Source organism: Pinus tabuliformis, chromosome 4_1 (genome assembly GCF_031772625.1).
Source record: "Pinus tabuliformis cultivar Carrire ecotype Pingquan chromosome 4_1, CPIR1, whole genome shotgun sequence".
NCBI lineage: Eukaryota > Viridiplantae > Streptophyta > Pinopsida > Pinales > Pinaceae > Pinus > Pinus tabuliformis.
In genome coordinates, this window is record NC_142303.1 from 392207957 (window position 1) to 392232232 (window position 24276).

The 24276-nt window shown below is 38.4% G+C and overlaps 1 pseudogene; it reads left to right on the forward strand.

The window, feature by feature from the left end:
- Window positions 1–18147: 18147 nt before the first annotated feature.
- LOC149175944 (protein TRANSPORT INHIBITOR RESPONSE 1 pseudogene) lies at window positions 18148–19854 on the forward strand (annotated as a pseudogene).
- Window positions 19855–24276: the final 4422 nt, after the last annotated feature.

The window sequence follows — 24276 nt, forward strand, 5'->3', positions numbered from 1 at the left end:
AAGATTATGAAACTTAATATTGAACCCCTTCCCATTTTAATTTCTTTTCATGACCTTGGGAAAACATTGATACTTTTTCAAACCTAAAGAACTTATCATGTCTTTTTTTTCTTTGAATCTTCAGTCTACCAACCCTTATTTTCTAGTCTAGCATTTTTTTCTTTTTCATTTGCAAGGTGCACTTGGATTTGAAAACCCTTTCTCTTTTTATCTCTTTTTTTAATTTTAAATTCTAACCTACTCTATCACTTATTTTTCCCCTTGGTCCAGATTAAACAGTTGAACCAATTTTATTTCTACCTAGCTATTGATTTACCAAGATTCAATTGTTTGGCAGATATTTATTTTCTAACCTATCAACAGAGATCGAAATTTGTTCAATCATGCTTAGACTATATTATTTGAACAACATTTGGGGTTTTCTTTTCTTTTTTTCCTCCTTTATTCTTTTTCTTCTTTTTATATACCCTCTTTTCATTTCATTTCATTTCTTTTCTCTCTCTCTCTCTCTCTTTTTGAAATCAATTGAATATTGGAATATATGAACAATTTGAAATTTTCAAACTATGAAATACTCAATCACCTTGAGATCCTATAAATTATAGGACCCTAACACCAAGCATAATAGGAAAACTCCCAACAGGTCTTTCTTGTAGAGTTGACCATAGGATATGATATATTTTTGAGCTTGCAATCTCAACGTCCTGTATTTGGATTTTTCCAACCCTAGTGGGAACCTCAGGAATAAGAGATAATGGATGATATTTTTATACCAGGGTGATCCCTCATATTTAACATAGATCTTTTGCTCTGTTATTTTAATCCAATTATTTTAAACTTATGCTCTATCTTCCTCTATTATAAGGTTTATTCCCAAAGCTTGGCAATTAGATTCTGATAAAATTTTAGTCAGCCCCTAGCCTTTTATGAGCTTAGTGAGTTTTATGTCTAACTCATATTCCTATATATTTTCTATCCACCTACCCCTTTTTCCTTCACTATCTCCTTGCACAAGGATGTCCTTGACCACTGTCATTGGGACAAATGTTGTGATTTCTGACTGTAGAACATACACTCGAAATGCCTTCAAAGCTTTGACTAGTGCATATGCTTGTTCGCCAAGATGTTATATTTCAGCTCAGCATCCCTCAGGACTTGGATGAAGAAGGAGATGGGCTACTCATAACCATATTTATTCTTTTGTAACAAAACTGCAACAATAGTATGCGGAGAAGAAAAAGAAAAGATATAGAAAGGAATTGAGTAGTCAAGACTGACTAGTACCAGTGCTTTAGTGAAAGCTTATTTAATTCTGGTAAAATAATCTGGAGAGTTAGGGCTCCATTTGACTTCATTTTCCTTTTTAAACATATTTGTAATACCCTTCACTATTTCAACATAGTTGGGTATGAACCTTCTCAAGAAATTGATTCTCCCCAAAAAGACTTGGACCTCTTTCTTATTTCTTGGTAGAGGATGTGACTGATAGCTTCGACTCTCTTAGGATCAATTTGCTGGAAATAATACTAAGGGGGGGGTGCGAATCAGTATTATCAAATCAAACAATTTTTCATTTTCATACTTAGATATATATATTCTACTTCAGTTAAGGGAACCCACGTGTACATGCATCTGTGTCTAATGCAACTAGCATATATCCAATAAACTTATGATTCAATTAATCCATTATATTTTGATCTTTAATCAGTGCATCAAAACTTCATTAACAGTAAATAGGTGCAGTAAATAGAACAGATCATCACACATAAGAAGCACACATGAACACCAAGATGTAAGGTGGAAACCCAATGTGGGTGAAAACCACCTGCTGCAATTCGTCTCTATACTTTTTTAATAAGAAACTTCTTTTTAAAATATTTATGTATTGGTGTAGTCTTATACTAGTACATAGGCTTCTACCTGCAGAAGGCTACAACCTTCTCTCGTTCTCCAACTTCTCTTGGAGGGGAGCTACAACCCCCTTAGCTTTTATACTAGCCGATCCATTTACTAGTATGTAGGCGTCGGCCTACTGAAGGCTTCAACCTTCACTCATTTTCCAGTTGCTTCTGGAAGGGAGTTCCAACCCCATGGCTTTTGTACTAGCCGATATGTTTACCAGTATGTAGGCGCCGGCCTACAATCTTCTCTCTTCCTCCAGGGACCACGTTTCATAAATTTTCATACTGGATACTCCTAAATCACAACACCATATTCTAAAGGCCACATTTCCTCCAATTTTCATACTGGACCCATCAACAACATTGAAGCACAAAATCAATCATCACTGCAAAACATCCATCAAATACACCTGCATCATTGATCTCTGAATCACCCAATAATTAAACCTTGTGAACAACATAGTCACCAGAACACAGAATAGACAACAGGACTCTGCAATAACAACCAGATCCAATTGCAACTTCAAAATATCATACTTCGTATTGCATACACTACTCTGATAAACTCAACCTGCGTGTATACGCACTTTTACCAAAGCTAACCCGCATACAAATCTGCAAGTTCTAACTTATAACTTTGCAGCTATTCCAGACATCAATTATACCCAGAACATAACATTTACAAAATAAACATGCATCAATAATTCAGATCTAGTCTATCCATGATCAAACCATATCATGATAAATCATTCCAAGCCTTAAGATGCCGATCCATCGTTCAACATCCTCCACATGGGTGCATCCTTGGTTCAGATCAAGCAAAGCATCACAAACCCATTACCTGCATACCAGATCTCACACTTCATCAGATATTCATCACTTGCTCACTTCCTCCTCTTGGCCTAATGATCTTCTCCTTATATAGGTTTAGGCCTCTCTCAATACCATGGTCCAAAACCATGTAGAACTAATACCATGGACCCAATACCTATGGTCAACACTTCAAACCAAATACCATGGACCAATACCAAAATACCATGGGCCAAATTCCACGGACCAAAACTTATTTTTCCAATGTGTACATGCCTTTCCTTCTGTGAACTTGTGTGTGTACGTATACGTGCCTTTTGTTCTGCTCACCCACATGTATACACACTTTCATCAAGGTTAACCTATGTATACCTCTCTCTTGACCTGCTATACTATGATCTATCATCTGACTAAGTTGCCATCAAGGGCAACACCTGTATCATACCTCTAAGTGATTTTCCATCAAGGACAACACCTATATCATAATGCCAACACAATTTTCACTCCCACTTTCTCTAATACGTGTCCTAATCGCTTCCCCTCACTCAGGGAAAACTGCGACTTCTTGGGATTCAAAGATAGTCCATACCTCCTGCATTTCTGAAAGGTGAGCTTTAAGTGGAGGATGTGCTCTTCATCAGTCTTGGAGAAGACTGTGATATCGTCCAAATATACCACTACAAAATTGCCTTGCTCGCTTACAAAAGCTATACCCATAACTCTCTGAAATGTGGCCCCTTCATTCATAAGACCGAAAGGCATGTGAGCATACATGAAATTTCCCCAAGGGGTGGTGAAAGCAGTGTTCTTCTAATCATCAGCGTGGACTTCCACTTGGTTGTAACCAGAGAACCCATTCATCATGGACATTCTAACTGATCCCACCACCTTTTGGAATATATAATCCATCTTGGGAAGTGGTTAATTGTCTTTCAAAGAGGCACTCTTAAGGTTATGAAAATCTACAAATAACCTTATTTCTCCATTCTTTTTTCGTATTGGGACTAGGTTGGCCACCCACTCTGAGTACCTTAAAGGCACTATGATTTTAGCATGTAGAAGTTTCCTCACTTCTTTTTTAATATAGGGGAGTAAGAGTGGATTAATCTTCCCGAGATTCTACTTGTATGGTTTTATTCCACTCTTTAAAGGTATATTATGATGTATGATGTTAGTATCAAATGCTTTTAAATCCTCACAAGACCAAGAAAAAACATCCTTATATATTTTGAAGAGATTTAAATACCTTTGTTTTTATTGTGAGGGGGTTCCCTTTGATAGCCTAACCATATGGGGTTCATCTTCTGAGACGATATTTCAATCTTCCACTTTCTCATCCATCTTCGGAGCCATTGTTTTGGAGGCTACATCATTCTGGTTAAATAATATTTCCAGTGGAACTAGCCCACAAGGAATAATATTCCCTTCCAGTTCTAGAATTTTTTGTCCAACCACCATGTTTTCCCACGAAGTTGGTTCTTTATTTGCCTCTTTTTCCCCTTCTTGATCAATAGTTGAGTTAGTGAAGTCCACAACTACTTCTATAAATGATTTGATCTGCTCATCATCCTTGAATACCTTCCAGTTCTTGACATTATCAGGTATAGAGGGTTTGTGTCTAACCTCCACCTTGTACCTGAGAAGCAGATTTTGAGGAGATTTGAAATTTCTTGTTGCTATAGCAAGAGAACATCCATTCTATTTTCTTCTATGGGAATAAATTAGATATTAAAGGCCAGGAAGATGTTATCAATTAAATCCCATACTTCATTTTGGTAAGTCCTCAATCTGGGGTGTTTAGCGTCCAAAAATGGGAATAATGGCATAAGTTAGATCTAATTTGATGTAGCCTCCAACCTTAGAACCCCAAGACCTAGATAGGAGCATGGCAAATCTAGGGGGAATATCTGCCACTACTATGTCCATCACTACACTTTTCACAGGGACCTAAGTCGGGTTTACCATTATATCTTTTTATCATTCCCAAGTATTTGACCCTCTTAGAGTCAAAGGAGTATAGGTCCTTGTAGGGTCTAGTGATCTGCAAGCCAAGTTGTTACATCACGACTAAGGGCATGAGGTTATTCGAGGCTCCAGAGTCCAACATATAGTTATGCATTAAGAGTTCATGAATTACCAGGGTCACATATAAGGGTGCACTAGAAGAATCAAGTTCTTCAACATGAGGCCTAGAAACAACCATTGGTCTTTCTTCTCAAAGGTTTAAATAGTCATGGGTCTATACTGAGGTGGATGAAAGCATGAACTAGGAGACTTGAGCTTGATAAGTGGGTTGTTTTAGAAGTTCATTTAGGGGAACAAGGATCTTTACCTTCTCTATTTCCTTCTGAAGATTGAATGCAGACTAGCCCTTTTCTACACATCCCATCTCTACCTCTCTTTCTTTATTGCTGGTATTTTTTATCACAATAGGTGCCTTGTCTTTTGTATGTTCCTCAGAGCTATTGCATTCCTCATTTAAGGAGGCTTTTACTTTGGATGAGTCAGGGTTCAACTTCCCTTTTCCTTTATTTAACACTGGAGGAATATTTTTGGGAGAAGTTTCCTCTTGTTGTTCAGGTTCCCTCGACCTCTTTTTTGAAGATCTGAGATCATACTTTCGATGTAGTTGTGCTTGCATGAAATCTTATTTTTTTTACAATAATCCCCTATAACCTCCTCATTTACTGTTGCTTCTCTATCATGGCACATCTCATGGTGAGCCGTGTTTTCATGTTCCTCTTCAAAGAAGGAGGAATATAAGTTTCCCTGCATCTCATGTGTATCTGGTGATTGTTCATCGAGATCATATTCTAAATATAGAGGAGGAGGGATCTGATCAAGTTGATCTTTTCTTTCCCTTTGAAGTATCTGCAATGGTGGACTTTTGTACTATGGGTTATAACCTTAGTTGTTACCTTGACTATTCTATTTGGGGAACTCTGAATGAGTTATCCATTTATTCACACTTCGGATTTGGTAATTATTTACCTTGACCAGAAGAGGATGCTTCTTCTTTCCCCCTTTTCTTCTCATGAGGATTATTATTTCCTCTTGAATTCCCTGCCGAGGTGAAATTTTCTTCCACCTTAAGAGGATCAACTTGGAGTTGATCCAAAGTATGATAGTTCCTCTCCCTCAAGGTAAAACCAAATTTAGACTCAAGGGCTCCCACAAATACTACTCGAACAATAGCTTGAGGAGGCTTTATCTCAACTGACAGGTTATTAAAGTATTTATTGAATCTTTTTATGAACTCTAAAATATTATCTTCTGGCTTCTTTGTGATATCATTGAACTCTATGAATACATACTCATGATCCCTCTATTCACCCCACTTTTGTGTGAAAGAGTTTACGAGTTCTTCCTAGGTGGTGATGGATGCATTGGGTAGGGATTTAAACCATTTTTCTGGCTTCTCCATCAAGGGATTGCATAAAGAGTCTCAGGACCACAACCAGTTGTTCTAAATTTAGATTCTCAAAAAAAGCACAGAAGGTTTCAATGTGTCTCTGTGCAATGTTTTCGTCTTCCCCATTGAACCTAGGAAAAAGATTTAAGTAGTCTTGAGGCATAACAGTTAGGGGTTGAGGTAAATCAAGAGGGGCATACTTATTCAGCAAGAAACCTGAAACAACGATCTGGATTAATGGGGGGGATTGAGATTTTCCAGAGGAACTTGGGCTAAAACCATAGTGGTTGGAATAACTAGACTGAGAGTAGTATGACTGAGTGTATGGTGGGTATGGCTATTATTTAGTACAACTTTACCTTTTTCAATCTCAGGAGAAGGAGAAAATGAAACAACAGGAGTCGTAACTAAGATGTATTCCTATTTGATCTCTGATTTGGGGGCACGATGCTCTAGATCATCTTCTGCAGGGTATGTAAGGACCATAGGAGTGGGATCTAAGCAGTGGCTGACAATGTGTTGGGAGATGGATGAGGAAGCTTCAAAGAATGATGAGGCAACAACATAGGTAGTACAATTTTCTCCTTCCAGACTATCCTGAAAATTAATTTCTTTGGGTCAGATACAAAAGGGGTTTTCTACTGAGAGGTATCTAAGCGAGTGTGAGGCTTTCTAAAAGCCAAGATGATAAATGATAATAAGATTTGTGGAGTCACCAAGGTGGTGAGGATCCAATCAGAACGTCTTTTCTCACCTACACAAAGAGTTCTTAACTTGTCGTATCCCAGGGGAAATATCCTTCAATATGTTTCCCAGAAATGACACAAAAATATGTTGTCACTTCCAGAGACAGCCCAGGATTGCTTACAAGACCAGTGCCTAGTAACATCTATATTTTATGTGTCTTATATGATCTTTAGGAAACCGGAGACATCATATACATTTTAGACACATATGTAAGTACAAATATACAATAAACACCATGGGTTGATTCCTTCATCGAAGGATATAATCCATGTATTTTTGGTATCCTTTCACATATAAAACTGACAGGAATATAGATATAAACTAGTGGAGGGAAAGTAATTCAAGGACCTAGAGTTTAATCAATGTTTGCAGAGTAATGAAAGAAGATAAGGAGATAGAATAACTCATCACATAGAACTTGAAACATCAAGAATTCTATACTTGTCTTAGTTAAAGGTAGACATAATGGATGAAAGAGGATTGGAGGTTGTGATTCATGGAGTGCACTTTTAAAGATATAATCTCAAAGGCACATATAGGCATGTGCATTAACAAATCAATACAAATGAATATGTAAGAACATATGAAATATTTCTAGCAGCTACAATTACATGAAGTCATAGAGGAAATGTGAACATAATGGAATTTAACAGAGATGTAACATACTATAGTACTGAAAGGTTGAAATCACCACTATTTCATTTATATCTTGAAAGATGCAAATATGGAAGTCATACAGTTTCAAAAATAACATGTAGTTTTTATTTAGAATTCAAGACCTTTTTTATTTGTTTCTTCCTCTATTTTATAAGGAGAGGAAGAATAGGAAAATTACAAAATATCTCATGTTGAACTTCTAGATGCCTACATGACTAGCTATCTTGACATGCTCGCTCTGTCGCCTCCAATTATTACAACAGAAATATACCTTTCTTGGAAATAAAACAACATAACAATATCAATCAAAAACAACAAAACAAAATTCACAAGTGAACTGAAATGATGGTCCTATAAATATCGCCGCTCCACTCTTCTTTTCTAGCCTCTGGTCCAAACAGGTTTCTGCTAAATCATGGCTCTTGCTCTCTTGGCCAGTTCTTGCACTTCTATGGTTTTATGAAAAATTTCCTTTGTAAATGTATTTTGGACCTTCACGACGCTTTAACACTAGAGGCTGGAATCTCGGTGGTTTTGGTGTTATTGGCCTTCGATGGTCTTAGTGTTATCAACCTTTGGTGGTTTCACGATGTCGTATTTGGTTGTACCCTCTGATACTTGCTATTGCTGATATGACAATTCAGCCCAAGCCTCCTATTCCTACTCGTCTGTCACTTCTAGGACCTACAATTGCTGATATACCATGTCTTGAAACTTTGATCACCAATTTGTGATATCGGAAATCAATTATCATAGATTTCACTATCTTCCTATGCTGCTGCTTCAGAAAAATCTGATTGTGAATTGCGATGAGCCTTTCCCTTGGTCCTTTTTCTCTTTTTTTTTCTAACTTTCAAAGGGTAGCTTCAATATGCTCTAACTTCTAGACCAGGAGTCCATTTTTGGACTTCCACATACCGTTTGAAATATCATTCTGAGCACTATCCAATGGAGAGGGTGTGATTTAGTTTTGAGATCTTCTATGGCTTCAAACTTCACTGCTTTTTTTTTCTTTGGAGAATTGAAAACACCTTTGGCAGTGAGTGACAATAGACTCAAGCTTCTTCTTGGAGTATTTGGAGACATGTAAGTAAACAGATGCTCCAAAGATCCTACAGAGAGACACATCAAAATTTCTCCTGAAGAAATATTCCTACTTTGTAATCTTATATAATTTGATGAGGACTTCAGTTCTGCAAGTATACTAATGTGTTGCACGCCTCTTCCCACAAATGTAGTGGTAGGCCTTGGTCATGCAACATCTCCCTTGTTTCTCCCAAAATAATATGGTTATTTTTCTCATCCACACCATTCTACTGTGAGTTGTGGGGGGGCTGTCAACTCCATGGAATGCCTTCATTTGCAATTTTTTTTTTTTAAATTCATTCGACACATACCTCCATTATTTGTCCTCGGATCTTTCACCTTCTTACCAGTTTCCTTCTCTACTAGTGTTTTCAATTCTACAAACTTAGATAATGTCTCATATTTCTTCCACATGAAGAAGATACATCAATTTCGTGAGAAGTCATCTACAAAGATAATATAATACTTGTGCCTAGCAGTGGAGTCTATCGAGAAAGTTCCACAAACATCAGAGTGGATACTTTTAAGGACTACATGTTTTGTGTTGCCTTGATGATGGAATGAGGCTTTTGTGTACTTACCCAATATACACCCTTTGCATGTATCTTGCTGATCAAGTGATCCTTTGGGAAGGCCTATGGTAATCTACTACATAATCTTCATTGTGCCATGATGAAAATGGCTAAGTCTTCTATGCTATAGTTCAATGACATCGTGTGATCTGAAATATTTTGTGTATAGATGTGTTAAAGAATTACATGCATAAATTGTAGCTTAAACATATAAATTTAATGTACACATGAGAGAAGAGGAGAAACATATAAAGCATGAAAGAAGACAAGAAACTTAATAACGGATTTCGTCCGATTTGGACTACGTCTTCGGGCCCTGCTCGATCAATGGGGAGGCCTTCATTCATTAAGTGGCATGAGAAAGGAGAGTACAAGAATCAGTTACAAAAAAAGGAGTCTTATACCTCCATACTGAAAAATGGCCAAAAAATGAAGAACTTTGTTGGAGAAACAGATAACACTATTGCGTTCATGGCGTCGAAAAATGCTGAAACCATATAAAATTTGTCAAAATCTGACAAAGTGAAAATCTAGCCCCCTGGAGAAATTGCTCTAATCATGGTTGCACCCCTCTCTCTACACTGCTCATGGTTTTACCTCCTGCAAAATAGCCTACCTCAAACTATATGTGTGCTCCTCCTCCTTGGGCACACTGATGGCAGACGAACTTCTCAAAGACTCTGTTGGGTGGAGTGGTTATGGATCCGCTTGTTATGGAGGAGGTCAGGTGGTCAAACCCACCCCCTTCCATTTTACATAACCAACTTATAGATTAAAAAAAAAGGTTGGATTGGGCCCACTTTGGACAACCTATTCACCTTACCTGTCGCTAGCTCCAACGGGGTCTGTATCCCTTCAACGTGGTGTTGTTTGTTTTAATGGGGGTTGGGTCCATGCCCCAAGGGCCAGCCCACCAACCAATCTTCTACATAGTGTAATGGTGGTTCCATGGTATGGGGGAAGGGGCTAGGGGTAGTGGATCACCCCTCCATAATATTACATACATTATGGATTGGCGTGGCGGGGTTGGCAGCCCACCACCCCTTTTTTTTAAACAATTTTTTATTAAAAAACAATATGGCAGTTTTTTTTTTAAATCTAGATTTTAGACCGAAGGAGACATTTTAGCGAGGCAAAAATTTCACCCAGAATCCTGCTGGATTTTCCTAGATTCCGTCCGCCGAAAAATTCCAAATTGTGTCTCCATTCAGCCTTCCCAGTCAGTAAAAGTCAACCAAAACTTTGACTGCCTCTATCTTCTTCATCCGGACTCGGATTGGAGTGTCGTTCACACCGTTGGAATCAATGCGATGAACACTTCAATTTGATGTCAAGTTAATCGTATTTGCACCACTTTGAATTTTGATCCTTTTCCATGCCACTAGTGTCTAGAGATCCACCTGGATCGATCCTCCCCATATAGGAGCTTTTGGACTTCCAAAAGCTTTATCAAACAATTGGCAAGTGAGGGAATTGTTCCCTCACTCTTTCTTTTTCCAACCATTTTGCCTTGCTAGGGTGCATCCCTTTGAAACCAAATCGAAGGTATTCCACATCTCCCCATCATGAAGTCCTGGTTCTTCTGTCAAGGATGATGTCTTCAGGTAACTCATCTAGATACTCTGGTGCAAGGTCATCAACTATAGGAACTATGCCCACCTCTTTGGTGTCCATAATCAATGGTGGCTCATACAGCTTTAAGTTTTCCACATTCACTATGGAGTACATTTTCATATATGTCGGCAAATCGAGATCGAAGGCATTGTTTCCAATCTTTTCCATGATGGTGAATGGACCATACCAGATTGGTCACAACTTCTTCCCTTCTCCCTTCATCCTTTTCGTGTTGATATGGGACCACACTTTTTTTCCTACTTGAAATTTATGGTCGACTCGGTGTTTGTCATGCCAAGCCTTGTATCCGGCTTGACTTTTCTCCAACTGCTCCTGTATTGCTTGGTGAATCAACTGGATCCGCTGAATGAACAATTGTGCTTTGCCCATGTCATCATGTCCACTGGAGTCATCTTCCCTTCCAATGACCATATCAAAAGGATCTTTTGGCAGGTAGCCAAAACATGTCTCAAATGGTGAACGATGTGTAGATGAGTGCATTGCTCGATTGTGGGAATGTTTCACATATGGAAGATGCTCATCCCACAACTTAAGATGTTTCCCACAATAGCCTCACAACAAGTGTACCACGATGTGGTTGACAACCTCTATCTGTCCATCAGTCTGTGGATGAAATGTTGTGCTTCTTTTCAACTTGGTGTCCATCATCTTCCACAAGCTGGTCCAAAACTCTCCAAGAAAGCGAGAGTCCTGATCTGACACAATCGATGTGGGCAACCCAAAATGGACCAAAACATGCTAAAAGAAGAGATAAGCAATCTGCTCTGCAGTGATATTCTTTTTACAAGGCATTAAAATACACATCTTACTAAAACAGTCAATAACAACATACAAATAGTCGTGACTTTTTCTAGACAATGACATTAAACCTCCTACAAAATCCATCGACACACTTTCCCATAGACGATGCGGAATAGGGAGTGGTGTGTAGAGCCTGAGTTTTCTATTAGAGGGCTTTGAAACAGAGCATATCACACATCCCTTTACATAGCGAGTCACAATGTTCTTCATAAGAGGCCAAAAACAAAATCTTTGTACATGACACAAAGTTTTTTCAACACAAAGATGACCAAACACAAGGGAGGTGTAGGCCTCTCAGATTACATGTACCCTTTCTCCTGTGTGTATGAACAATTTACCAAGGTGATACAACAATTTCCCTTTCGAGTGATAGTTTTCCACCTGTGAACCATGGGTTAGTTTTGCATAAATCTCCTTAAATTCGTCATCATTAGCATATTGTTCAACATAACTTTCAAGAGATAACGAAGAATTATGCAAAATAACAGAAGAAGAAATAGGAGGGTGAGATAGCATATCAACCACTTTGTTGCTAGTGCCCTTCTTATAATTTATTACCAGATGAAATTGTTGAAGAAAACCCATCCACCTGAAATGAAGAGATTGTTGCAACTTGGTTTGTGATTGAAGATACTGCAAGGGCTAATGATCCATATGGATGATGGTCTCCTTGCCGATTAGGTAGTGTTTCCACTTTTTCACACTCTAGACCAAGGCATATAACTCCTTTTCATGAGTGGGATAGTTTATCATAGCCTCAGAGAAATTCTCTGAATGGTAACATATTGGCTTCTTTTGATGCATCAGTATAGCTCCCATGGCATATCCGCTGGCATCTGTCTCAATCTCGAATGGTTGTTGGAGATTTGGTAAGGCCAAGACCAATGCAATGTTGATCTTTTCTTTTAATGTTTCAAAGGAATTCTACTGCTTTCCTCCCCATTGAAAGACCTATTTTACACTTGTCGATGTGTGTAAAGGTGCTGCAATAATAGAGAAGTTTGCAATAAATCTCCTCTAATACTGTATTGCGCCCAAAAATTTGTGAACCTTGGTTACACTAGTAAGCTTAGGCCAATTTACAATTTCTTCAACTTTAGAAGGATCAATTTTTAGCTGACCATGACCAACAATATGACCTAGGTAAACCAAAGAGGTTTTCCCAAACTCACACTTTGACAATTTTACATAGAGTTTTTCTTTTTTTAATACATGAAGCGTTTTCTTCACATGGCATACATGTTCATTCCAACTTTTACTAAAGACAAGAATATCATCTAGATATACAAGAACAAATTCATCAATGAAAGGCCTAAAGAGATCATTCATGACCCTCATGAAAGTTGGTGGAGCATTGCAAAGTCCGAATGGCATCAACATCCATTCGAACAACCCTTGTTTTGTCTTGAAGGCATTTTTCCACACATCCTGCTTTACAATTCGGACTTGGTGATAACCACTATGCAAATCCAATTTGGTGAAATAGATAGCATTCTTTAACTGGTCTAGTAATTCATCAATGCGGGGAAGAGGGTAACAATTTTTCACCGTGATTTTGTTTAGTGCTCGGTAATCTACACACATCCTCCATGTGCCATATTTCTTTGGCACTAAGACAATCAATGAGCCACATGGAGAAGTGCTCAGTCTGATGACCCCTTGGTTCAATATTTCCTGCACCTACTTTTTGATTTCCTCCATTTCCATGGTTGGATTTCGGAGGTAATCCCCTTGGTTCCTAAAACATCTCATCATAGATAGAAAATAATTCACATAATTCCCTTTTATGCACATGATCACAACCATGGAAAGCATCGGATAATTATGATTCTTTCCCCCTTACAATCATAAGCATGCCACCCTTACTGGAATTCACCAACCTCTTCATTTGTCCTGCACTTACAAGGTTGGCATTGATTTTAGTTTGATGAGCCCTTACAATATATTCCACCCCATCTTTTGTGATTTGGTATTTTTTTCATGATGGAAGAAGATTTCCTTTCTATCATATAGATATGGACTCCCTAAAACCAGGCCACAGATATACAATGGTATCACATCAAGTTTTACCTCATCCACTAACTTAGAAGTGATCACAAATTTAACCTTGCACTGCTTAGTTACATCTAGTTTTACTTTATCATGTATCCATTCAAGTGGGTAAGGTTTAGGATGTGGTTTGGTTTCTAAGCCTAGCTTCTTTACCAAGGACTCTAAAATTAAGTTTTCTTAGGATTCGGTATCAAACAGAGTTTCCACTTTTTTATGATTTATGATAACTCTAATATGAAATAGCTCAATTCTCTTTCGTTCATTGGGAAGAGACTCATCTATTGAACTAGTGCCTTCATGTGATTCAGAATTAACATGAGGTGTAAGAGTACCTTTTGTTCCTGCTGTTGTGACCCATGCTTCATCTTCAGAATCGGATCCAAGGTCTTGCTGCACAGTTGCCACTGTCTTCTACTTGCCTTTTCCTCCATACTTCTTTGGTTTCTTTTCTAGGTACAGTTTCCAACAATGATCGTCATCATCACCTTCCTTTTTGTAGTGAGTGCAATAAGGTATTTCTCCTTCATCTTTCTTGATTGATTCCATCCTCTTCTCCTTTCCTTTTCCTTTCGATTTGGGTTTTCCATTTGGAGGTTTGAAAGGTGGTTTCTTGAAATCATCATCTCTTTCATTTTTTTCCCTGTTCTCAAGATGGATGGCCTTTACACTGGTCGAGTCAATAGTAGTTGGCTCAAACAATAATAATGAATGTCTAAGGTAACTATGTAATGATCCAATATACTTAATTACTACTTCAGGTGAATCAAGTGGAATGCCAAAATTAAGTGCTTGTTTTCTAAACTCGTCTGTAAAGCTTTGAACATCCTAACCTCTACCTTGCCTTAGGTATTGCCAATACATTAAGGCTTTTTTCTTATAACCCAAGGGATAAAATTGTTCCTTTAATGAAAAAATTAAACTAGGCCATGAGGAAAGAAGATTACCCACACTCTTACTGCTTCACAATTTTATCTCCCACCAGACGAGAGTGGTGCTAGTTAGCTGAAGAGAGGCGAGTTGAATCTTTACCTCGTCCTCTTCGATCTGATGAATCCTGCAATAGATTTCAATCTACCTAATCCAGTTATTAAGTTTTTCTACATTAATTTCACTGTTAAACATGGGAAGATCAAATTTGATATCGAATTTAAAGAAATGTTTCTTAGATGCATCCCTTGAATTTCTATGATGATGTTGATGAGAGGAAGAAGAACTTTCACTTGTGGAAGGAGAAGGAGGGGGTTCTTCTTCACCATTGCCATGCACTGAACCTTGTTCTTCTACCTTTTTCCCTTATTCTTTCTCCAGTCTTGAAAGTAACTAACTGGCATTTTATGCCATTGCATATAAGGTTTTGTGGAAATTGAGCTCCTCTTCATAATGAGCCTCTTCATCTGCAATGTTTCTCCTTCGATGTGCATGCCCTGCCTCAGGATCAAAAGACTTTAGCTTCCCTTCACCTCTTCAGATCCTATGTCTTGTTAGCATACAAACATGCAATTCACATCTACAAAGACCTACTCTGATACCACTTGATCCAAAATATTTGCTTATAGATGTGTTAAATAATTACATGCATAAATTGTAGCTTAAACATAGAAATTTAATGTGCACATGAGAGAAGAGGAGAAACACATAAAGCATGAAAGAAGACAAGAAACTTGATAATGGAGTTTGTCTGATTTGGGCTATGTCTCCAGGCCCTTCTCGATCAATGGGGAGGCCTTCATTCATTAAGTGGCATGAGAAAGAAGAGTACAAGCATCAATTACAAAAATGAGTCTTATACCTCCATACTGAAAAATGGCCAAAAAATTCAAAACTCTATTTGAGAAATGGACAACACCATTGCATTCGTGGCGTCAAGAAATACTAAAACCATATAAAATTTGTCAAAATCTAACAAAGTGAAAATCTATCCCCCTAGAGAAATTGCTCTGATCATGGATCCACCCCTCTCTCTGCACTGCTCATGGTTCCGCTGCCTGCAAAATAGCTTGCCTCGAAATATGTGCATGCTCCTCCTCCCTGGGTGCACTGATGAACTAATTTTAAATATGAAAATGGCAGGCGGACTTCTCAAAGGCTCTGTTGGTTGGAGTGGTTATGGATCCGCTTGTTATGGAGGAGGCCAAGCGGTCAAACCCCTCCCCCTACCATTTTACATAACCAACTTCTAAATTAAAAAAAGGGTCAATCTCGGCCGGCATTGGGTGGCCCGCCCACCTTACCTGTCTTCGGCTCCAACGAGGTTTATATCCCTTCAATATGGAATTGTTTGTTTTAATGGGGGTTGGGTCCGTGCCCCAAGGGTCGGCCCACCACCCAATCTTCTACACAGTGTAATGGAAGTTCCATGGTATGGGGGGAGGGTTTGGGGGTAGTGGCTCGCCCCTCCATAATATTACATATGTTATGGATTGGGGTGGCGGGGTTGGTGGCCCACCACCCCTTTTTCTTAACAATTTTTTTATAAAAATATAATATGGCATTTTTTTTAAAAATCCATATTTTAGACCGAAGGAGACATTTTAACGAGGCAAACATTTCTCCTAGAATCCGACCGGAGTTGGAGGGATTCCTTTCGCCGGAAAAATTGCAAATTATGTCTCCATTAATCTTGCCCAGTTAGCAAAAGTCAACCAAAACTTTGACTGCCTCTATCTTCCTCATCTGGACTTAGATTGGAGTTTCATTCGCACCGTTGGAATCAGGGCAACGAGCACTTCGATTTGATGTCAAGTTAATATTCTTTCTGCCACTTTGAATTTTGAGCCTTTTCCATGCCACTGGTGTTTGGAGATACATCTAGATCAATCCTCCCCACTGAGGAGCTTTTGGACCGCCAAAAGCTTTATTAGTCAATTGGCAAGTGAGGAATTGTTCCCTCACTCTTTCTTTTTCCAGCCATTTTGCGTTGCTAGGGTGCATCCCTTTGAAACCAACTTGAAGGTATTCCACATCTCCCCATCGTGAAGTCCTAGTTCTTCTATCAAGGATGATGTCATCAGTTAACTCATCAAGATACTCTAGTGCAAAGTCATCAACTATAGGAACTATGCCCACCTCTTCAGTGTCCATAATCAATGGTGGCTCATACAGCTTTAATTTTTCCACATTCAATATGGAGTACATTTGAATATATGTCAACAAATCGAGACAGAAAGCATTGTTTCCAATATTTTCCAAGATGGTGAATGGACCATACTAGATTGGCCACAAGTTCTTCCCTTCTCCCTTCATCCTTTCCTTACTGATATGGAACCACACTTTGTTGCCTAATTTAAATTGATGGTCGACTCGATGTTTGTCATGTCGAGCCTTGTACCAGGCATGAATTCTCTCCAACTACTCCTATACAACTTGGTGAATCAAATGGATCCATTGAATGAACCGTTGTGATTTTCCCCTATCATCACGTCCATCGGAGTCATCTTCCCTTCCAAAGACCATATCAAAAGGATTTCTTGGCAAGTAGCCAAAACATGTCTCAAATGGGGAATGATGCGTATATGAGTGCACTGCTCGATTGTAGGAATGCTGCACATATGGAAGATGCTCATCCCATGACTTAGGATGTTTCCCACAATAGCCTCGCAATAAATGTACCATGGTGCAGTTGACAACGTCTGTCTGTCCATCAGTCTGTGGATGAAATGTTGTGATTCTTTTCAACTTGTTGTCCATCATCTTCCACAAACTGGTCCAAAACTCTCCAAGAAAGCGAGAGTCCCGATCTAACACAATCAATGTGGGCAACCCAAAATGGACCCAAACATGCTGAAAGAATATATAAGCAATTTGCTCTATAGCGAGATGCTTTTTACAAGGCATTAAAAATTATTTGAATTGGAAGTGGAATCTACCCATGGAATTGCAACTCATGAAGGCTATAAATAACAAGTCTCAATTTGTAAAAGGATAGAGGGATCTACCACAATGTATCTGTAACTATTTTTATTTATTTCAATAGACTTTCTTTGGGTGTTTTCCTCTTCTCTCTCCACGTTCAAGTTTCTCAGATTTTGACCCCAAGATCTAGATTAGTGGTATCAGAGCAAGTCTTTTTTGGTAGTCATTCTGTATCATCCTCAAACATGATTAGATATCAAGTAAAATATATAGAAAATTCACTTCTCACTTAGATGGAAAATGGTTTTAGCATCCACTATTGTGCAAAACTCTCTTTCAAAAGACCATGTCTCACAACAAACCCTAGCTTTTTGTGATTACACTACATCACATGGAGTCTCTCAACACATGATATCTACAAAGGTCTGAATATTCCATTCCCCTCTCCCCTCAGTGATTACTTCCAAATATTTGGGAGAATAGATATGCAACAACTATAGGGAATCCACCTATTAATTATAAACCTGCACATGGTGATCCCAGTCATTTCATTGTTAACTTATTTAGGAATGGGGATTAGACCATTGATGTAAAGAGGATGAATGAAATTGTGTACCTCTGAATGAAGGCCAATAGTGCGAAGGGGTTCAAAATTATCAATAAGAGAGGAAACTCTTCATCTTCATTCCCAAATGAGGTGTCAGAGCATGTGAAATTCATGAATTTGATCAAGGGTAGGTGCATGGTTTTGATAGAATGTAAGGCCTAGATCTGCTAGAAGGTCTTCAATGGAAACTATTATTCCATCTCGTTGGTGATCTTGGTGATTCACTTCCATAAGATAACGAGCATAACTCTCAAGGGGAGTCCACAATTCTTGAATTTCAACCTCCTGCCTCTCCACTAGGGGGCAGAAATTCACCCCTTGTTCCCAATCACGCATAGATCCTATCCATGGCTTTAGGAGATTATGATTAAGATCATGATTGTCGTGGATGAAAGCCTTGATATAATAGTGCATTCCTTCCTCAATTTCGATTCTATATCATTCACTAATTGTGAAGTCTTAAACACTGATAGCTTGACATTCATCGCAACCCATTGCAAGAACATGAAAAAGTTGGACCGACAAGAGAGTGAGGTGGATGATCAAGGAAATGAATGGTTGATCTATTTTAAAAAAAGGCATGTTTCTCTAATGTCAGTGAATTTTACTTTTCTGCAAAGTGAGGTGAATTTTGATGCCTATGAGAGGCTTGTGGCTAGACATACTTCTCTGAGGAATTTGAAACTAAATAAAACTCTTTCTTTAGAACAATTGAAGTGACTTCTTGTAATAACTCCTTAGTTGATGGAGTTGGGCACATAATAAATTTTTCAAGAGTTCAATTGACAAAAATTTATATATTTGGAAGAATATTTTAACAATTGTAAGGAACTTAGAACTTTGTCAAGGATGTGGAAAATAAAACCTTTGTATCTTCCTGCCTTGTATTATGTGTGCTCAAACTTAACATTTTTTAATTCAAGTTATGCCAATATGTGAAGTATGGAGTGGGTCTGGATTGTTTTGAATTGTGATCACCTATCATGGATTTTGGTTCTTGATAATGTTGGAGACGAGGGCTTGGAAATTGTATCATCAAGTTGTAAAAACTTGAGAGAATTAGAGGTTTTTCCAATGGATCCATTTGGCCAGGATCAAGTTGGTGTCACAGAAAAAGGAATCCTTGAAATATCTCAAGGATTTCCTTATCATAGTTATGTTTCATATTTTTGTAGGAAAATGAAAAATGAAATAATTATTGCATTGGCTCAAAATTTCCATAGAGTAACACATTTATGCCTTTGTATCATGAACCCATACCAGTCAAATCATTTTATAAATGAACCTATGGATGAGGCTTTTGGAGAAATTATAAACATTTGTAAGGGTTTACAATGATTATAAATATTAGGTTTTCTTACTGATAAGGGTTTTGAGTACATTATTCTTTATGCAAAAAATATATTAACCTTGTATGTGGCCTTTGTTGTAAGTGGTGATTTGGGAACTAAATGTGTATTACGGAGATGTCTAAATCTTCCAAATCTTGAGATAAGGGATCGTCCATTTGGAAATGTTACCCTCCTATTAATTCTTGAATGCTATGAATCCATGCATTCATTATGGATGTCCTTCTACAAGGTTACGATGATTAGTTGTAGGTACCTTTCTCAGAACAGGCCCAATATTAATGTGCAGATAATAAAGGAAAACAATGAAGATGAAAATGACATAGACAATTTGTTTGTGGATCAAACTAATGAACTTTTCCAATGCAAGTAATTCATTATGGATGTCTTCATTAATCCCTGAATCTTCCACATGAGACTCTTCCTTTTACAACTATCACAACTAGGATTCAAGGATATGTTATTGTTCTACTTGAAGGTGAAGGATGAGCGAGCCATGAATCAATTGCCAATTGATGCTGCTATAGAAAAGACAAAATCATCAACTAAGGATGGGAAGTTTGACAAGAAGTCATTAGATGTTTATGATAGAAATGGAAACAATGGAAATTCTATGCAAGAGGTATATGGTGCTTGTGGGGTATTAGGCACAAAATTTACTAGCATTTCACATCCATCTAAATCATTCTCCTTAAGCTGGCCAACAAAAATTTGCATCCTTCAAGCATCATAATTCTTGATATATTATCAATTTTCAAGACAAATCAATCATGTTGGAGCTTTATATTATTCCTTTCTAGCTATGCATTTGGAAACTAGGGGTGCCCATGATTATTGGGCTATCTTTGCTAATTAGCTTGAAGCGTACTTTTGGCTACAACAAAATATCCCTCTTGATGCCAAGATAATGTCATGGCGAGACTATCAAATCACAAAAATGGGAATCAAAAATTTGAAACTTGAGTACTTTTAGAAAGCCTTTACAACATCTCATTGGATAGTTATAATTTACAAAGATAAGCTATTATATTTCACGAGGAAGGCCAACAAGCGAACTATCTCAAGGTCCATTTGGTAGGCCATGCATTTTCAGTATCATAGTTAGCTGTTAAAATTGTCAACCAGGGAAAAAATTCATGTGGGTCATCTTATTCATGGCTGATAATATTTTTATTAGATTCCTCTTTTTGAGAGGTGTAGGATTTATATAAAGATCATCCGATTCCGATAAGTATTCATGGAGATATGAATTTATTTTGATTATGGAATTATTATCAAGCCGACCTACAACTCGTGTAGGCTCAGAAGCCCAACAGTCGTATCTATTCAAACACCAACGTTGTGTATAAATATAGGAGGACTTTTCCTCATTTGGACTCACTCATCTCATCACATCTCTCTCTCTACTCGCAGAAAAGGGTCTCTCTCTCACACATGTGAAGCCAGAAGCTGCTGAAATTGAAGCTGCAACTGTAGAAGTAAAGATTGACCTGTGTGGACTAGAATATATCCTCATCTGAACTATGTCGTAGGTTCATATGAACCTCCTCTGAAAGTCGCAACTTTTGGTGGTGGAATCAAGTCAATCTAACAGACGGTTTGCAAGATATTGACTGCCCTAGTTCGAAGCTGGAAGCTGCCGAAACTGAAGTTGCAACTGCAGAAGTAAAGATTGACCTACGTGGACTAGAAGATCTCTTCATCTGAACTATGCTATAGGTTCATATGAACCTCCTCTGGAAGCCACAACTTTTGGTGGTGGAATCAAGCCAATCTGACAAACAGTTTGCAAGATATTGACTGCCCTAGTTTGAAGCCAGAAGCTACCAAAACTGAAGCTGCAACTGCAGAAGTAAAGATTGACCTACGTGGACTAGAAGATCTCTTCATCTGAACTACGTTGTAGGTTCATCTGAACCTCCTCTGGAAGCCACAATTTTTGGTGGTGAAATCATGTCGATCTGACGGTCGGTTTGTGAGATATCGTCTGCCCTAGTTTGATGATGAAGCCGCTAATGTTGATGCTATTGATCTAGGGTTTGCTACTGTTGATATAAATCAGATTTGTTGCACTATTTCTCTCTACTGAATTATTGAAGATAAAATAAGATTTGATCAAAGGGTTTCCCCACACATTGTGGGGTTTGTCCCTGGCTAGCCGCCACATCTTGTGTCTCTTGTCTTGGCTTGTTTTTTGTCGATCGTTTAATGTTCTATCTGCACTTTACTTTATGTACATGTGATTGCTAATCTGTGGAATATAATAAGAAAAAGAAGTAAACTGTTATAAGCATAGAACATACCATAACTTAACATGGTATCAGAGCTGAGGTGAAGACAAAGCCCGAGCAAGAGCAAGAGCAATCACCGAAGAGAAGATTGGCGAGGCTATCCTAAAAGAACTATGGGGTCCTCAACACTCTGCCGAAGGCAAGCTTCATAAGAAATATGACTATCACGGATTGAAGATGTCTATTGATCTAACCCTAGAAGATCCAGGAGTGTTGGACCATGTAAGAGGCAATATTGTTGATCCTCCATCAAATGCATCCACTGCTACATGGAACAAATGGAAAACCGAAGAAGTAAAAATAGAAGATCATCCGGGACTCTATCGACAAGGACTTGGTGCCCTACATATCTAAACTAGACACCTCCAAGGAAATCTATGATAGACTGGTGAGTTTATTTAAAGTTAATGATGCAAATCAAGTTTTGTTTCTTAGAAATAAACTGAGGGAAATCAAGAAGGGTAAAGATGAGAGTATGAAAGCATAATTCTTAAGAATAATCGAGATAAAGAAAGATCTCCTATCTATTGGGGAGGCTATTACTGATAGAGAAATGGCACTCATGACTCTTAAAGGATTACCATCTGAATGGCACGTGTTCAGGACTACTCTTCTGAACTATAATGTAATTCTTGGTTTCGAGGAATTAATGGCTAGATGCATTCAAGAAGAAACAAGGGAAGAAGAGCAACAAATGCCCATGCCTAAAGGTCCTCCTGCTACCTTTTCTTCTCATTCTAAGAAAAGAAATAATTCCGGGACTAAATCAAAAGGAAAGGTTGGACCTAAGGCTGGAAGAAAATGACGATGTTACATCTGCGATAAAGCAGGTCACTGTGCAAGGGAGTGCCCTAATAGAAAGGACTCACACCAGGACGATGATCAAAATCCCTCTGATGGCAATCAAAGGAATGAAAAATTCAATAGCAAAGGTAAGAGGAGAGATGGGAATTGAGGAAGAGGACAACCATTCAAGAAGGCTAGAAATTCCAAGATGTATTAAATGCACCTGACCTCAAAAAGAACCTAGTGTCCATCTCGGCAATGGAAGACAAAGGCTACAAGGTAACCTTCAGGGATAGCAAGGTATGTATATGGAAAAATAATGTTAAATATGCCTTTACTCTTGGGTTTAGTGTTAATTCATTATATCAGGTTGATGGAAGTCCGCTAGGTGTATGACACATCTCTTTAGTCCAAACTTTGGTATCGGAGGTTTGCCCCCCTTCATTATAAAGCTATACTCGGTGTAAGACAAATGGTGATAGGGATGCCCGAATTCTAAGTAGAGAAAGAAGGTGCATGTCCAAGATGTGTTGAAGGAATGCTCAAAATGGGACCATTCCCCTCAAGCCAAAGCAAAACCTCTGATATATTACAGTTGGTTCACTTAGGCATACCTGAGGTTGGCATTAAGAGGGAGACCACTACACCACATACTCCTAATCAGAATGGTGTGGCAGGAAGGAAGTACTGCACAATTGTGGAAGTTGTCTGGGCCATGATACATGATCAAAGACATCTAAAGATTCTATGGGCTGAAACTACAAACACCGCTGTATATGTACAAAATCGATGCCCTCATCAAGCATTGGTTTCCAAGACTCCTGAAGAAATGTTCACCGCTAGTCAAAGGGAAGTCGTGATTAGTCATGATGTCACCTTTGAGGAAGATATGGTTCTCAGCAATGTGGACAATCTTCTGACTTTGAGGAGCTCTCAAGAAGCCGACATCAGGGAACCGAAAGCAAAGGATGATGAATCAATGTCTGATGTAGAAGAACCCATGGATCCGGTTGATCCTCATCCACATGAGCCTTCCTCTTCTAGGAAGAGGCCTTCATGGCTTAGGGGGATACTTGATGATGTTGAAGGACATGCTGCACCCTAAGGAACCTTCTGTCAAACTAAGAAACCTAACAAGTATCAGGGATACCTGACCATCATGAGCACGATCATACAAAATGAGGCTTCATCATTCTCAGATGTCGTCAAGCATTAAGTATGGAAGGATGCTATTACCATTGAATATGAGTCTATTATGGAGAATGATGTCTAGGAAGTAGTTCCCAGACCCCAGACAAGACAACTGTTACTTCAAAATGACTTTAAAAGATAAAGCATGCAGCAGATGGAAGTATGGAAAAGTATAAGGCTTGTTTTGTTGCTCGTGGTTTATCCTAGAAGGAAGGTATAGACTATGATATTTGCACCTGTTGCCAAATATACGACCATCCACTTGATCATAGCCCTTGTGGCTTCACAAGGATGGAACCTACATCAGATGGATGTCAAGACCGCGTTCTTACACAATTTGATCAAAGAAGAGTTCTATGTGGAGCAACCCAAAGGATTTGAGATTATGATCGAAAATCTCATGTATGTAGGTTGAAGAAGGCTATCTATGGGCTTAAGAAAGCACCCTGAGCATGGCATGAGAGGATTGATAGCTACTTGATGAAGTTGGGATTCACTAGGATTGAAGCCGATCCTAACCTTTACTT